Below are 18,661 nucleotides of genomic sequence, written 5' to 3' on the forward strand. Positions count from 1 at the left end.
ATAGTTCCCAGGATCAGTGGTGGCTCCCCGTTTGTGGAGTGGGATAACTGTTGATGTGTGCCATTCAGTGGGCACAAAGCCTGACAGGAGACTATGATTGAACATGGTGCTTAGGTGGGGAGCCAGTTCATTCTGAAGTTTGTGTACATTTGATCCTATGAAGTGACAACTTACTAAACTTCCAAGACTCTCCAAACCTGAATGACACCGAGGCCTATTCTGTACTGTACACAAAAACACTGTACAACCACATTTATAGTTGCATAGAGGAGCCAGTATCTGACTGAGTCAAATTTCTGATTACTGGCAAAAATAAACCACCCTAGTGGACCAATACCATAAATAGGCTATTCAACAAAAGGAAAAAAAATCCTCTCCAAAGCCAAGAAGGAACAGACAAAACAGTGCAAAAAGACACACCAGTCTAAGCAAACAAATTGGAGAGCTGGTCAAATCTGCCACAGCAGACTATGAAGAAAAGAAAGTCTCCCAGGTGAAAGATAACCAAAAGGCTGTTTTTATTTATGTTTGTAAATACAACTTAAAAAAACAAAAAAATAAAATAATAAAATACCACCAAGACCACCGATCTAAGAAGTAAGCGAATTTAATGAAACACTTAGCGCCTCAGCTTACACAGCCTTCCAAGAGTAAAAACACTACAAAATACTGTTTGCTTATATACAGCATATTGCACAAAACAATTAATCAATTATGCATACAATTCAAATCACATACTTCCAATTACATTCTTTGTTGAGTCCCTGAGGCTCCAAAGTACCATACTTTAAATTCAATAGGGTTTCTTTTTTAAAGAGTTTGTTTTTTAAAGACACACATTCACCTATGCCAACTTGCAATTTTTCCAAGACACAACCCCTAAGAGAATCAGGGTTAGAGTTGTGAGCTGTCAAAAAATGACTCCCAAGGGGACTCTCTAATTTTTTATTTTTTATGTCCCTAATATGTTCCTGCAACTGGACCCTAAAACTCCTGTAAGTTTCCCCTATGTAAATCTTCTTGCATCTATATCTCAGCACGGTTCTACCTGACATAAACGAAACCCCAAAACACCAACAACATAACCGACAGTACAAAAACGACGAAACCCACATGCCCGACCGATAAATAACCCTCATACATTGCACACACCACAATCACAACAATCAACAAACAAAACACATTACAACTACCTACAACCCTAACCCAAACCTAAACCCTAGGTCCGTCCACACACCACTTACCTGACCACTCCCCTAACCTAACCCCACCCTCTAACCCCCACCCCCCACCCCTAACCCAAACACCTGACCACCTCTACCTGACCCGCCCCCTACCTTCTTACTCACAATCACTCACTTAACCCAAACAACCCCACTACACTCACTTAACCCTTACCCTCCCCCTAACCTAACTCACTCCTAACTCTTATCCCACTCCACAGACCGTCAATATCCACACTTACCTTGTCTTCTGAACTGTCGAGTCTTCTGAACTGTCGATCTTCTGGGACTGAGGTAGAACCCTCAGCACATACACTAACCCCCTCCGTATAACAACTGTATTCATGCCTAGCTGTAAACTTGATACCATTAATATAAGGAAAAGAGCTTACTACATATTGACAGGTGGAACAACCATCACATGGAACAGTGCCTTTATTAATGCTTACGCTCTGACTGACATTAACATCTGGTAAACAAAATTGGTTATGTACTAGAATGTCAAACATTCCTAGCTCTTTTATATGCAATATTCACAAAATCAGGAAGTATAGAGTTCAACATTTTATCCCTTAGGAGCATAGGCCACAAGCTACATGTTTTATTTAACTATTTCTTCAGTTATAACATTATAAGTTGTCACTAAGAAAACTTTCTTCTGCTCTCCATTGTTCACAGCTGCATTGTTAGATTGATTTCCACCAATACAGACATTATATTTTCCACTAGCATGGACATAATGAGAATTTCCCTGAGAGTTAACCGAATACCTCATATCCATAATTTTTTGTTTAGCTTCCCTGACCAGCTGGACATCATAACCTCTTCTAATAAACATTTATTCTGCTTCAGCTATCTCTAAATCAAAGCTCATATCAAGGCTACATAGCCTATGAATTTGTAAGAATTCATTATAGGGCAGTACCTTGACCAAATGTTTGGGGTGACAACTATTCCCATATAAAAATACAATGTTCAAATATCCTATGGTGACTAGCAGTAAATCCATCTAGGCTTATATCCAAACAATTCACTAGTGGGCCAAGCTGCATACCATCAAAGCTTAAGCCCATAGTATTAGCTTGTAAGTCATTAACAAACCCCAGGGCCTCTGTCTGGCTTCCTTGACATAAAAAATAAGATCATCAATAAATCTAAAATATAAAATAACTTTAGATCTAAAAAATCATGTCTATAAATAAAATCATCTTTAAGTTTAGCCATGACTAAATTAGCATACATGTGGGAGAAAGCCACCCCCAAGGCAGTGCCCTGCAGCTGCTGGAAAATGTCTCCACTGAACATAAAAAAATTGTTCAAAACATAACTAAATCTATCAGAAAATGAGACACAGGAGAGTCCCCCAAAAAATGGAACAAGGCATGTGTCCCTATTTCATGCTTAATATTAGTATATAGACTTTTGACATCCAAACAGAGCCAAAACATGTCCGTATTCCAAACTTTACCCTTTATTTTGTTCAAAAAGTTCTGGCTGTCCCTGATATAGGAGACTGTACTCTAACATATTTCTTAAGATGTTCATGTAACAACACAGATATTCTTCAAAAACTACCTCTGTGCAGACACTATAGGTCAGCCACTAAGGTTGGTTAAACCTTTGTGTGTTTTAGGTAGGAAGTAAAAAACTGCCATGGAGCAGTTTTCCACTCCAAACTTCTTTTCCACATCCTTAGAGGTGAAATACCCCAGCCTTAGGCCTTTGTCTAACAAAAGTTGGTACTGCTTAATAGCTTCAAAGTAATCAGAAACATCGCATTTTCTATAAATTTCCACATTCAAATGTTTATAACACATCTCTAAGTATTGTGTGAAGTGTATGATTACTATCTGGTTACCCTTGTCAGATGGTTTAACCACCCATCTTCTATCATTACCAAATTCCAATAGGGCTGCCATTGCTGCTTAAAGTTAAAACATGTTAGACTTATTCTCTATACAGGACCAGCACATTTTTAACCTCAAAGTTAAGAGTAGCAAAAAATCCTTGCAAGGTATTATTTAGAAAAGTTGTAATAAAAGAGCTTTTGACAGAGACAGCATCAGTATTCAGTTGGCAATAGGCATTAAAATCATTCTCAAACAAATCTTCCTGAGATGACAGGCATGAATAAAAGGAATCCTCATCACTACTTTCATAAGTCATTAAACACAACCCCTATTAAACACAACCCCTCCCTCTTGTTTAAAGTAGTACATTAAATGCAGTTTTCTACTAAAAGAAAAGATTTCACTTTTAAGTACATGTAATCTCGATAAGGCAGTTGGTATAAATTTGAGACCAAGACATAATACAGACATAACCACATCAGAAATGTCATGTTTGAACAAATTTAACATGTAAATTAGCACAAATGGACAAATCTAACATGTAAATTAGCACAAACTACATTAGTACCAACGTATTTTCTTGTTGTACTGTCCCTTCTTGTTATAGTTCTTTTGCTGGCCCCATTCACTGCGGCCCCACTTTCTGTTGTTAAAGTCTGTTCTAACAGAACTGGAACTCCGAAAACATTTCTGCATGTCTATCGGATTTTGTGCTTTAGGCAAAGCTGGAAACTGTTCCACACTCCTCTCAGCTGCAGCACTCAAATCTGCCTCTTCAGAAGCAGCAAAAGAAACTGGGGCAGAAGCAGAAGCATTTTTACCCCCCTGACATCATTACTGCCATTGTTACTTCTGCTTCTAGATGAAAAAGATCTCTTATTTTTTTCTTTTCCAAAAAAACGCTTTATCAAGACTGTAATCTTTAATGTCTCTGTCAATTTTAAGGCTTTTACGCTTTTACTAGTAAGTAATTCTTCAAAGTCCACAAGTCTGCCATTAATTTCTTCCATCATACTAGTCAGTTTAACAGATGTTAAAAATGTTTATCAAGTTCAACACTCACCATTCTGATTTCTTCTTTAAGCCTTCGCTTCTTTAACTCATCCCTCTCAATTAGGATGCATACCCATTCAGTAGAACACTGGTGAGCTGCCTGTACCCAACTCTTTTGAAAGACCATATCCTCAGCATTCCCCTTTTCAAAGGGGGTTGTAGGTGCTTTGTATGCTCGCAGACCTCTTGGGGTAATATTCAGCTGTACATACCACTGAAGGCAAAGAATATTAATATGTGTACAAGCCTCCTTCTGCAACAGATTCTCCAGCTTCTGCCTCAGATTTATAGCCTCTGCCAATAAAGCAGTCACAAGAGAGGAGCCCAAAGTTTGAAAATGGTTCACAAAATGACATTCTCGTTCCCCCATAAAGCGCTCCCAAGCACTAGCCATGGCCGTACCCTGAACAGCCAGTTCAAAAGTGGCCAAATTACCAGTCCCAGACACATTAGAAGTACCAACTGCTGATAAATTTCTAGAGCCTCTCTCATTTAGTTGTAAAACAAACTGCTGAATAGTCCTTTGACTGCCATCAGTAGTATCATCCCTAAAGGGACGTGGCACATTATCAGTAGTATCATCCCTAAAGGGACGTGGCACATTATCAATAGTATCATCCCTAAAGGGACGGCACATTATCAGTAGTATCATCCCTAAAGGGACGTGGCACATTATCAATAGTATCATCCCTAAAGGGACTTGGCACATTATCAATAGTATCATCCCTAAAGGGACGTGGCACATTATCAGTAGTATCATCCCTAAAGGGACGTGGCACATTATCAATAGTATCATCCCTAAAGGGACGTGGCACATTATCAGTAGTATCATCCCTAAAGGGACATGGCACATTATCAATAGTATCATCCCTAAAGGGACGTGGCACATTATCAGTAGTATCATCCCTAAAGGGACTTGGCACATTATCAATAATATCATCCCTAAAGGGACGTGGCACATTATTTGCAGGATCAGTGGACATACAAATAGCAAATACAACTTAAAAAAACAAAAAAATAAAATACCACCAAGACCACCGATCCAAGAAGTAAGTGAATTTAATGAAACACTTAGCACCTCGGCTTACACAGCCTTCCAAGAGTAAAAACACTACAAAATACTGTTTGCTTATATACAGCATATTGCACAAAACAATTAATCAATTAAGCATACAGTTCAAATCACATACTTCCAATTACATTCTTTGTTGAGTCCCTTAGGCTCCAAAGTACCATACTTTAAAATCAACAGGGCTTCTTTTTTTAAGAGTTTGTTTTTTAAAGACACACATTCACCTATGCCAACTTGCAATTTTTCCAACACACAACCCTTAAGAGAATCAGGGTTAGAGTTGTGTGCTGTCAAAAAATGACTCCCAAGGGGACTCTCTAATTTTTAACTTTTTATGTCCCTAATATGTTCCTGCAACTGGACCCTAAAACTCCTATAAGTTTCCCTTATGTAAAACTGCTTACATCCACATCTCAGCACATACACTAACCCCTCCGTATTACAACTGTATTCATGCCTAGTTGTAAACTTGATGCCATAAAGGCACAGCGCAAGCAGAGTGTTTGACTAAGCATTAGAAACACAGGGCTGTTATACCCAACTGATGTCCATTATCATTAGGGTCACTGCAAAAATATTCCAAACAACAAACTCATACACTCTGCTTGTGCTGTGCTGATGAGGTCATAAGAAGGCCGAAATATGCATAGTCGTAGCTAGTGGGGTTTGGTTTTATTGGCCTGAAATTGTCCAATAAAATGACGAAACAAGTCATGGGAATTCAGAATCACCAATTAGCTGAAACACCTGATGTTCATAAGAATCATTTGCATATATCCCATGTGCCTCTGATACAAGAGGTTTGGGAGGTCACTCAGTGGAAGTTCTAGCTTTGCTGGAGTTTTCATTTCATTTTTACTGATTGGTTTTTCAGTGACCTTCTCACTCATTGTTTTAGTTTGTTGTTTGGGATATTTTTGCAGTGACCCTAATGATAATGGACATCAGCTGGGTATTACAGCCCTGTGTTTCTAATACTTAGTCAAACACTCTGCCTGTGCTGTGCTGACAAGGTCATAACAAGGCTGAAACATGAATATCCACAGCTAGTGTGGTTTGGCTTTATTGGCCTGAAATTGTCCAGTAAAATGATGAAACAAGTCATAGGCATTCAGAATCACCAATTAGCTGAAACACCTGATGTTCATAATGATCATTTGCATATATCCCATGTGACTCTGATACAAGAGGTTTGGGAGGTCACTCAGTGGAAGTTCTAGCTTTGCTGGAGTTTTCATTTTGATTTTACGCCTTTTCTAACTAGAATAGTCCAGTTTCTAGACTTTGCTGATTTCAGGACTTTAGTTTCAGTTTTCAGAGCTATCCAGACCTTGCTATGGTAGAGAGAGGTCCTACTGCTTTCCAGTAAGAGTGGGAGCATTGTACTGCCTATCTATCACTAGAGGAGTGGTTTCCAGCTCTGAAATTGCAATTTTTATTAGCTATCTTGGCCTGATTTCTATCCCTTTCAATTTTATGGCATAAACACGCATGTTTGCATGTGTTTGAGCTTGTTTTAGATCAGCAGATCCTGTTTGGGTGTCCTGCAGTCTACTACAGCACCAGAAACGAGAAAGAGAGACTTTTTGTGCTAACTACAAGTATTTTTGCTGAATTTTCTAATTTGTGCTGATTTTGGTTGGTTTAATTACGTGCACTTTCCAGAAAGCTTACAAAGTAGATTAGCCACTTATTTCACTGTATTTCTGCCTGTAAGTCATTTTCCAGTTGTGCACTTCCTTTGCTTTATTTAAAAAGTTTAAATTTTCAAATTTCTAATTTTGCAAAGTTTTAATTGAGTTTACTGTTCTGGGCTATACACTCAAGTGCATTAGCCTTTCTGTGCTTATTTACTGTATAACTGCATTGTTTAGCCTGATTTAACCAAATAAAAACCAAAAAAACAAACAAAAAAAATCTATCTTGTTTGCTAATTTCCCACCTTTTCTAACTAGAATAGTCCAGTTTCCAGGCTTTGCTGGTTTCAGGACTTTAATTTCAGTGCTCAGAGCTATCCAGACCTTGCTGTGGTGGAGGGAGGTCCTACTGCTTACCAGTAAGAGTGGGAGCATTGTGCTGCCTATCTAACACTAGAGGAGTGGTTTCCAGCTCTGAAATTGCAATTTTATTGGCCAGTTTTGGGCTGATTTCTATCCCTTTCAACTTTTTGGCATAAATAACGCGCATTTGCATACCGTGCAGCACTGCATGGTTAAGGTTAAAATATTCTCGGTGCCAGAAAGTCTGCTCTTTGAATTTTCCCTTAGAACTAGCTAGTTTATTAGCAGTAGCATTAGGTTTGGAGACAAAGCCAGAGAGGCAAGATTACGTTGGTTTGGACATGTGCTGAGGAGGGATGCAGAGAATATTGGGAAAAAGATGCTAAGGATAAAGCTGCCAGGTAACAGGAAAACAGGAAGGCCTAAGATAAGGTTTATGGGTGTGGTGAGAGTGGACATGCAGGTGGTTGGTGTGACAGAGCAAGATGCAGAGGACAGGAAGAAATGGAAACAGTTGATCCGCTGTGGCAACCCCTAACAGGAGCAACCGAAAGAAGAAGAAGAACATTAAAATCTGTATATCTGTGAGTAGCACTTGCTCTAAAACTCACTAAAAAGCAATAGGAAGCCTTAATTTGTTACAAGCACTCACCTCTCCTTGGTAATAAGGCCTTGTACTACACAAAGAAAGTACCTAACCAGGCATGTCCAAGGGTCAGCTTCTGGTGATTTCTCCTGTCCACCTGGTGAATCTGGGCATACTGGGGCAAAGGGCATACTGGGGCAATGCAGCAATTGCCTCATGTACACAGACAACCCTCTCCTCCTACCACCAAACACTACAACCTGCAAGAGAGGCACTTACATACCCAAACTGGAAGCAAAGTTCTCTCCTGCCAAGATTTCTGCTAGACAGTCAAGAGGAGAAGGTTAACACCCACACAACACCTCAAACAACACATAGTCCTCCAAAACCCACACCACCAAAACCCATACATAGCACGACAAAACCCACATATGCGGAGGCTCTCAACATTAACCTGCCCAAGCAACAAGGACCTCCAAAGCTGAAATGCAAACAAATACCACCCCCAAACACAACCAAAGCATCACATAGCTCACAATACCAGTGTGCCATCCAACAGCAGCCCCTAAGGCAAGACAACGTACCCAACACTTTAGTCATAGGTGACTTTATAGTCAGGCACACTGATGTCCCACTCACCAGACTAAACAAGGAGAAAATTACAGTTAGCTGCCTGTTGGGTGCCAGGATCCGCTACATAACGCATGCACTCAAGTCACTCCACAACGGGTACAAATATGACTCTGTCATTGACCATGTTGGAGTGAATGTCTTGAGATATACTTCCCTGGACTACATGAAAAGAGACTAAGAAGAGCTCTCGGATCATGTAGCCCAGGCAAGCATGGCCCTAGCCCTGAGTAGCATCCTGCTATTGGCCAGAATGATACCAAAGTATAAGGACTTCAATAATTGGCTAAACTTCTGGTGTCATTCAAAGGGGATCCAGTATCTGTCTGCCTGGGACAACATGATTGACAAACCACGATACTTTGCAAGAGATGGTTTGCACTTGTCGCCCCTGGGATTCAGGTTACTGGCTAAGGCTCTTGCCACCCCTATAGTGCCTTTTTTAGTCAAGGTTTAAAGGGCAAAACTACCACCATAATGGGTACAAGCAAGCAAAATCTGAAGATAATACTACTCAATGCTAGAAGTCTAAACCTCAAGATGCACTCTGTCAAAGCTCTCCTAAAAATGGAGAACATCGATATTTGTGCAGTAACTCAGACCTGGTTCAAAGCTCCAGAGAGCACCCCTGCTATATCAACACACTTTTCAGCCACCAAACCATGACCGAAACACTAAAGGTGGAGGAGTGTCCATATTCACCAAGGATATTCACACCTCCAGGCTGGTTGCCCAACACAATGCATCTGAAATTCTCCAGGTGCAACTAACACTAGGTAAGACTGCAATACAAATTGTAGCTTGCTACAGATCGTCCACCATGTCCCAAGATTCTCACTGCACCTTTCTAAACATACTGGAAAATATTAAGATACAACCAAACACCCTAATACTGGATGATTTCAACTACCCTGCTATTAACTGGGAAAACTACTCCTGTACCAACACCTTTGCTCAACGGTTCTTGGAATTCATAAATTCCCATGCCCCAGAGCAACTAATTCATAGTCCCACCAGGGGTACCAATATTCTAGACCTGGTCATTAGCAGCATGGGAGATCGATGCTGCACACCAGTGGTCACCCCCTCGTTCGTCAGATTAGACCATAAGCTAATCAGCCTTGACATCCACATCCCACCCCTACCCCCTTTAAGTAAACCTCCATAAAAAAACTTCTCCAAAGTCAAGTCAGAAGTAACAAATGTCATGACACCCATGCAGATGGGAACTGGAAGTTCAACTGCTGAATCCTACACTAAGGTGCTATACGAGCACATTCACTTGTACATGGACCGAGCCATCCCAAATAGAACCAAGACACTGTTCTCTAAAAAAGGAAGCCAATCTGGTGGTCCCTTGCTATAAACAAGCTGCACAACAGAAGGAAGAAACTGTTGCAGAAAAGAGGAAGAACCCAGGATTCAAAAAACTCCCTTACCAGCCTCAGTAGTTATGAAAACAAAACTGCCAAAGATTCCAAAGACAACCACAAGGCATTCTATAGCTATGTCAATAATCTAAATCGCAATAGTCAGATCTGCTCTGAGCTACAGCAGAATGGCACTAGATATACTGATCCCAAGGATATTGCCAGTATCCTGGCAGATAGATTCAGTGCCAACTTCACTCCCCTCTCACCGCCGAAAGGGCCCATCTCAATACTGAAAGAATGCCAAATTCCGGTAATTACAGCCACTCAGGTAAAAAACGCACTCTCCAAAGCCAAGAATACAGCATCCATGGGACCAGACGACATCCCAGGCTGTGTACTGTATGAACTACAAGATGAACTGGCACTTCACCTATGTGTCATGTTTAATCATAGCTTCACCTCAGGCTTTGTGCCCACAGAATGGCGCACAGCTACAGTCATTCCACTCCACAAGGGGGGATCCACTTTGGATCCTGGGAAAGTACAGTTGTGTACACTTACCATAAATGTAGACATTTGAGTGTATTCACTGTTGCAGTCATCACATTTGGGCTATCAGTGCCAGGGTAGCCCTCAGCCAGCCCGAATACCAGAGGCTTAGTATTTCTGCATCGATTGCTGTCGCTTCAGGACTGATGTCAGGTCATCAGTAGTATAAAGTAAGGCAGCCGACGCCATTACATCAGTTTTTTTTTTGCACTAACCTGTCAGGAGACCCTATGTGGGAGCCAGGTTCTGGTGGAAGAACCCCACCAGTAGAAAGTAAATACCAATATGTCCCTTGTAAGGAAAGAGAAGAAGGAAGAGGGGGATGGAGGGAAACCAAGACTGCAACAGTGAATACACTCGAACATCTACATTTATGGTAAGTGTACACAACTGTACTATGTTCTTCGTGTTTCACTGCTGCAGTCATCACATTTGGGTTGATTCCAAAAGCTTAGGAAAAGAGTGGAGGCAGTCAAGGAAGGTAGGGGCTGGCAAGGATGCCCTGCAAGACTGCAGAGGCAAACCCTACCCTGGATTTGGAGAAGATAGGTGGGTGGTAATGTTTGGTGAAGGTATGAACAGATGTCCAGGTGGCAGCCTACAGGATGTCCCTGGTGGGGACACCTCTAAGGAAAGCTGCAGAGGTGCAGGCTGCTCTGGTGGAGTGAGTTCTGACCCCCTTGGGGGGGGGGGCTTTCCATGTTGTTTATAGCAGAAATGGATGCAGTGTGCTATCCATTTGGAGATGGTTTATTTGGAGATGGCTTTGCCCTCTGCTCCTGCAGCAAAGCCAACTAGCAATTGATCAGACTTTCTGAAGGTTTTAGTCCTGTCTAGATAGAATCTGAGCTGTCTGTGCACATCCAGAGAGTGCAGGATCCTTTACCCCTTGTTCTGTGGGTTAGGGAAAAAGGTGGGTAAATGAATGGATTGATTGAGAGCCACACTGGACACCACCTTGGGCATGAAGGATGGATTAGTCCGGAGGGATATCCTGTCAGCATTGATGATGATGAAGGGTTCCACAGCCATGAGTGCTTGCAGCTCGGAGACCCTTCTCACTGAAGTGATGGCCAGAAGGAAAGCAGTCTTTCAGGAGAGAAATTTTAGCTCTACTGAAGTGGTAGGTTCGAAGGGGGGGGGGGGTGAGCTTTTTCAACACAAAGTTAAGGTCCCAAGCTGGGGTTGGTGCTCTTCTGGGTGACCTCACGTTGCTAGCCCCTCTTAGGAAGTGTTTGATCAGAGGGTCTGAGAAAAGGGGCTGCTCAGTGGGAAAATGAGCAGAGATAGCAGAGGCATGAATTTTAATAGAGGAAAATGTGAGTCCACTGTGTAGCAGGTCAGCTAAGTAATCCAGGATGAGAGGGAGGGAGGGCTGTGCTGTATTGGCTCCCTTAGCCTGAATCCAGGTGCAGAACCTATTTGCATTTGTCAGCATAAGACGTCCTAGTGTTAGGGCATCTGGCCTCACGTATAACATCTAGAATCTATTTGCTGAGGTTGGCAGATTGATCAGAGTTTAGGGAATAAGCCAAGCTGCCAAACTGAGTGTCTGCAATTGGGGATGCATGAATTCCCCTTCCCTTCTGGGTCAAGAGGTTTGGAATCTGAGGGAGATGCCAAGGTGGTAGAGGGGACAGGCTGCACAGTAAGGGGTACCAGTGCTGGCAAGGCCAGTCTGGAGCTATAAGAATTGTCCTTGGTTTTACCTCCTTTATTTTGAGCAGCACCCTGGGGATGAGAGGTAGTGGAGGAAAGGCATAGGCTGTTAGACTGACCCAGGGGAAGGCATCCACTTTCCAAGCCTTGCAGTGATGCACCCTGGTGCAGAACTTGCTGAGCTGATGGTTGGTGTGGGAGGCAAAGAGGTCAACCTTTGGGGCACCCCATTTCTGAGTTATTAGGGTGAGTGTTCTTCTGTTGAGTTGCCACTCATGTGGGTCCAGAAGATTTCTGCTTAAGTGGTTCGTTAGAGAGCTGAGTGAACATGGTAGGAATTGTGCTAACAGGTGGAGTTGCATGGCAGAGGCTGTGTGCCAAAGGGTTATGGCCAGCAGGATAGAGGATAGGACTGAATCCCCTCCCTGCTTGTTGATGTACCACATCACAGTTGTGGTCTGTTTTGATCAGGACAGCCCCTGGGGAGAGAAAGGGTTTGAAAGCTATCAAGGTATGCTGGACAGCTATCATCTCTTTTTGGTTGATGTGCAGGTGGATTTGCTGTGGGCTCCATTGGCCCTGTATGCACCTGCCATCCAGGTGTGCACCCCAGGCATAATCTGATGCATCTGTGGTGAGGGTCTGAATGGTGTGGGGTGGTGAGAAAGGTAGTCCTTTGTTGAGGGAGGATACTGTTGCCAACCAAAGAAAATCTTTTTGCATTTTGCAAGGTATTATAGGTATAAGAGTCTCCAGGTCTTGAGAGTGTTGACACCAAAGGCTTTTTAGGTACCACTGAAGTTTCCTTGTATGCAGTCTGGCATATGGAAGGAGTAGAATGCAAGATGCCATGAACACCAGAGCTTGCAGGATTTCCCTTGCAGATAATTAGGGTCTGGTGGCTAGTTGAGAGAAGTAGGCTGTCGGGAAGGATTACTTTTGTTGTGTAAGGAATGCTATCTGGGATTCTGTGTCCAGGCTTGCTCCCAAGAATATAATCCTTTGGGTGGGTACCTGTTTGGATTTCTTTTCATTGATTGTGTACCCTAGGGAGGTTAGTAGGGACTTTACAAAGGGCAGGTGCTTGAGCAGCTTTTCCTGGCTGGCTGCCTGAATTAGGCAGTCATTTAAGTATGAGTAAATCTGGATATTTCTTTGTCTGCAAAAGGCAATGGCCGGAGCCAGACATTTTGTGAAAACTCTGGGAGCAGTAGATAAGCCAAAGGGAAGCACAGAAAACTGAAAGTGCTGGGATCCTGCCCTGAAACAGAGATATTTCCTGCATGATTCCCTGATAGGAATGTGGAGGTAGGCCTCGTTTAGGTCTAGGGTGGCTAGCCAAGCATCCTTGGAGAGCATGGGTAGCAGCTGCTGGAGGGAGAGCATTTTGAATTTTGCGATCACTGGGAAGGTGTTTAGAATGGATAGACTGAAGATGGGGCACCAGGTGCCCTCTTTCCTGGGTACCAGAAAAAGTCTAGAGTAGAAACCTTGGCCTTTCTGCTCTGCAGGAATGTGCTCTACTGCTCTCACGGAGAGCATGGAAAGGACTTGCTTTTGTGCCTCTGCCCACTGGTTTTGTGGTAGATCTGGGAACCCTTTTGGAGTTGGAAGGGTGTGGAAAGAAAATCTGTATCCCTGGGACACTATGTTGAGAACCCAGTGATCAGTGGTAATGGTGGCCTGGGTGTTTGCATGAAAGGAAAGTTTTTCTCCTAGGAGTAAGTGGAGGTCGGCAGTGAGAGGGGGTGGGGGAGGAGAGTCATTGAGAGTTCTTACCATAAGGTGGTGGCTTAGAACTTCCTCATTTAGAAGTGGAGGTAGTCCACTGGTTAGACCTGCTGAACCTGGGTGGCTGGACTTGTAAAAAATCCTTAACTGTCTGCATAGATTTAGCTTTTTCTTCCATCCTTTTTAAGACCTCTTCTGCCTCAGTGCCAAATAATTTGTCTTTGTGCAAAGGGGGCATCCAATAATTTAGATTTAACATGGTCTGGCAAGGGCTGTTCCTTAAGCCATACATGCCTTCTAAGGATAGAACCGGTGACTGCTGCCCTGCAAGAAGCTTCTAGGGTGTCAAAACCACAGTGCAAGGTGTGTTTAGTTACTTGACTTGCAGAATGCATTAACTCTTGTAACTCTTTAGATTCTGCATAAGCAGGAATGGAATACATTTATTGTTTGTGGAGTTCCAGGGAATGTTGCTGAAAATTTTAGCATATAGAACTGACAATTTAGTGCTCTGATAGCAAGAGTAGATGAGGTGTATACATTTTTACTCCATCTGTCTAGTGCTCGGGAATCCCTATCTGATGGGGTGGGATTCTTAGCAGAGGTTGCTTTAATTCCTTTAGGCCCTTGAGAAATTACCTCAGGGTCAGCAGTAGGATTTTTAAAAAGAAATTTGTGTGAGTCAGGGACTCTGTAATACCTGTCTTGTTTTCTGGGTGCAGGAGGGAGGGTGTCAGGAGTCAAGCTGGATTCCAGGAAAACATCCTCCACAACATCCAGGACTGGGGGGATGGCCAGGGGTCTCTGCTATGGAAGATCTAAGAATTCCCAGAGTCTCTTTTGTAGACTGAAGGTAGTCCTGACTTTCCCTTTGGAAATGCTCCCTTAAGGTGTGAAGGGTTCCCTAAAGGAAAAATCCTCTCAGGAGAGGCTGAAGGAATGTAATCCTCTGCATCAGAATCCTCATAAGTAGAGAGGGGTTGCATGTCTTCATACTCAGATGCATCAGTCATCAGACTCCTGTTCAGACAAAACTACAGGGGACAGATCTCTTTTTCTTTTGGAAGGGGGTAGCTTGGCTTCCCCTGATCAGCATGATAAGGTCTTCCGCCATTTTAAGCATTTGAGACTGAGTGCAAGCAAGTGCCTGAAATTGGGTCGTCGGTTTCTTGGGTGTGGTTTGTAACCTGGGCCTAAGAAACTCGGTTGTTTTTCGAAAGAACGGTAGTAGCGAAAGAAGTCGTCGGTTTGTGTCGAGAATCGGTAGTGCAAAGGACTTCCTCGGATGCCGGTGCTTGCTCAGCGGCTTTGGATCCATCCAAGGTAGCGATGATTGCAGGATCCTTAGTCGAAGAGTTTTGCGGCATACCGGACTCTGAAAGGGTTTCTGTAGCAGCCTGCGAATCCACAGAAGTGGGCATTAGGGGCTGTGAAAGTGCCTCACTGAAGACCGGAGAACTGACGACTAGCTTAATAGGTTCATAGGTTCATAGTTTAGTACTAGCCTAACTGCCCTTGTGAGCCATTGTAAGCCTAGCCAATTATCTCCTGTGAGACTCAAACCCTGCATCTTGTGTTTGTAAGGCAAATACCTTAACCATTAGGCCAGGTTTGGACCTGTGCAGTCTATCTCTGTCTTTATCTTTACGTTTTTTGGAAGTTCTGCTCTCAGATGGCATACTGAAGCCATATTGGAATTCGAGGACTGTAAGCAAAAATATCTAGCTATAATAAGGGCCCGATGACATATAGTTCTGGCACTAAACAAAGCACAGAAGCAGTAGCGGGGGACGTCGTGGTCTGTGGCTAAGCAAGTGACGCAGTAAGAATGAAAGTCTCAGTGTGGTATTTGCTTTCCACAGGCAAGGCAATTGTTAACTTTTTCTGACATCGGTTAGTGCAAGGAAAAAGGATCCCCAATGGGGTACTTAGCTTTAGAAGACTACAGCTTCAGTTCTGAAGGCGAAACTCAGGTAGCGGCCGACTGGCACTCATGCGAACTGCTTCTGCTTTGGGCTCCACAGCCAGAAAAACAGAAAAGCAGATGTAATGGTATCAGCTGCCTTACTTTATACTACTGAAGACCTGATGTCAGTCCTGAAGTGAAAGCGACCGATGCAGAAATACTAAGCCTCTGGTATTCGGGCCGGCCGAGGGCTACCCTGGCAGGGATAACCCAAATGTGATGACTGCAACAGTGAAACACGAAGAACATCTACCGTCCCATCAGTCTGATGAGCCTGATCTGCAAGGCCATGAAATGTATTATCATGGAACTTATAAACAAAGACATTGGGAACCTTCAAACACTGGACCCCACCCAGTTTGGGTTCGTGAAGGGCCAATCTTGCCTCCTGAACCTGATTGACTTCTTCAAATCAGTCTCCAGAGCCGTGGATGAGGGTAAGATGGTTCACACAGCCTATTTCAACCTCAGCAAGGTTTTAGACACTATCCCCCACTCTGGAATCATAGACAAACTTACTAAGCTGGGCATTAATCCCTACGTCAATCAATGGGTTGCAAACTGGCTTACTGACAGAACACACACTGTAAAAGTAGTCGACTCCAAATCCAGCTCCAGACAAGTGACAAGTGGTGTACCGCTCTGTCCTGGGACCACTCTTGTTTGGCATCTACTTCTCTGAAGTACAGGCCAACACTAAGGGACTCTGGCTTACAAAGTTTGCAGATAACTGCAAGCTGGGAGCCAATACTGAATACCCAAATGATGTGGATATACTACAAAAGGGCCTTACTGAAACAGATGCTTGGTGCCAGAGCCATGGGCTTATGCTAAATGCCAAAAAAATGTATAGTTGTCCCCTTTGGGAAATACCACGTACCTGTGAACTACCACATAGGTGGCAGTACACACCGAAGGTATAAAAGACCTAGGGACACAGGTGGACAGTGGTCTCACCTTTGATAACCACATAGCCATAACAGTTAGAAAATCCTTCTACATAGCATCACTAAGGGTTAGAAAATCCTTCTACATGGCATCACTAAGGGCTTTTCATCCAGAAAAAAGGAGGTTATTGTCCCTCTGTACTCATCCCTCATTAGACCCATTATAAAATACAATGCCCCATTTGGTATGTACCTCACAAGACACCTGCAACAACTAGAAAGGCCGCAGAAATACCTCACAAAAAATCACAGGCCTAAAGCAGATGCCTTATGCTGACCGTCTAAAGAAACTCCAGCTATACTCTGTCGCATATCGCCTGCTCAGAGGGATCTCTGCCTAACATACAAGGCCATGTCAAACCCAGAGTTGTTGGACATGCTACACTTAAAGAAATCCCAATCCCTCCGAGCCACATGCTCCAGGGGTCTTAACCTTGTCATCACGATGAATAGAACATGCTGGAGGGATAGCTTCCTGACCCAGAGACTCCCCATACTCTGGAATAGGCTGCCCATACATGTCAGGCAGAGCGCCTCAATGTCCCTCTTCAAGAGGAACCTTAATGATTGAATGGGAGATAGGAAATTTACCCTGGGGATCACATCAGTAGCCCTGCTAGACAGGGGTCCAGGAAAGTAAATATTTGTGGGAAGCAATAGACAGGGAATCGTTATGGTTAGGTTTGTATAGGCCTTAGAGCCGATAGCCTAGTACCTACCTATGAACCTATGAACTTATAAGAGAACAGGAAATCGGATCTTTAGAAAAGGGTAGTAGCAAATTACACAGAAAAAAATGAAACTGTGCAAACAATACATGTATAAAAATGATTTGGAGGAGGAATGAGGTTTAGAGGAACAAAGGAATTGAGCACTTTGTGTAATGTTGGATTGATTATATTGTACAAAAGAATGTATGTGTTGTATAATGTTTGTAACTGCGAACAAGTTCACTTTTAATCACCTTTATTGAATTATCACTTCTGACAAAGGTAAACTTACATTTATATAAAAGAAAACAAACCCTATTAACTTGTTTGTTTTCTTTTATATAAATGTAAGTTTACCTATGTCAGAAGTGATAATTCAATAAAGGTATTTAAAAGTGAAGCACAAAGTAAAATTGAAAACAAAGTGTGTTAAAAGTATCTTTTTTCAGAATGTTAACAACCCAAATAAAAATACAATAAGAGGGAGACCAGTAGAAAGCAGAAGATAATGCACACTAAGGGACAAAATAACTTTGATCAGAACCCTAATAAAGGAAATCTAAGCACAAAGAAAATGATTTTATGCCTCATTTTGATCAAATGGAACAAGAAAAAAGAAATAAGGCAGAGATAGCAATTGATACTAAGACATACTAGTATGAGTTTTTTCCATGAAAAAAATTCGACAGTGAGACTCCAGTGACTGTAATGGTAGAGGATAAGGAAGTGCTTTCTACTTCTAGATAGGCTGATCTTCAGGTAACCAGAATTAGTAGACCATCAGTTAAACTGGTTACATTTTAAAAATGCAGAGAGGAAAGATGACACTGAGTAGAGCAAGACAAATGTAGCTAGGATTATACAAGAGCTGAACAAAATGTTCATACTTTTCCTGTAGTGTGAGTTACACTGTGACGTATTATAAACAGTAAATAAGGATAGAGAGAAAGCCGTATGCCAACTACTGGTGCCCAACCCGTTAGAAGTCCAGTAACTTGATTTGTATATAGTTATGTGTTGGGAAACATATAGGGTTGGACAGGACTAAAGTATACGTCCTAGGCAAGGTTTTTATGAAGTGGAACAATGAAAGAAATTGAAAACTTCTTCGACAAGTGTTCTGAGTGTCAGAAGATAACCCCTCATCCAGGCTTTAAAAATCCTTTGATTCCAATGTGTATCTTACAGGTGCCATTCAAATGCATTGCAATGGACATTGTTGGCCCACTGATAAAATCCAGTAAAACAATTTGATATATTTCACTGCTTTTATATTTTATTGGTTATTTTTGACTATGCTACTAAATAGCAT

Source organism: Protopterus annectens, chromosome 2.part1, assembly GCF_019279795.1.
Source record: "Protopterus annectens isolate FY-2018-M chromosome 2.part1, PAN1.0, whole genome shotgun sequence".
Taxonomy (NCBI): domain Eukaryota; kingdom Metazoa; phylum Chordata; order Ceratodontiformes; family Protopteridae; genus Protopterus; species Protopterus annectens.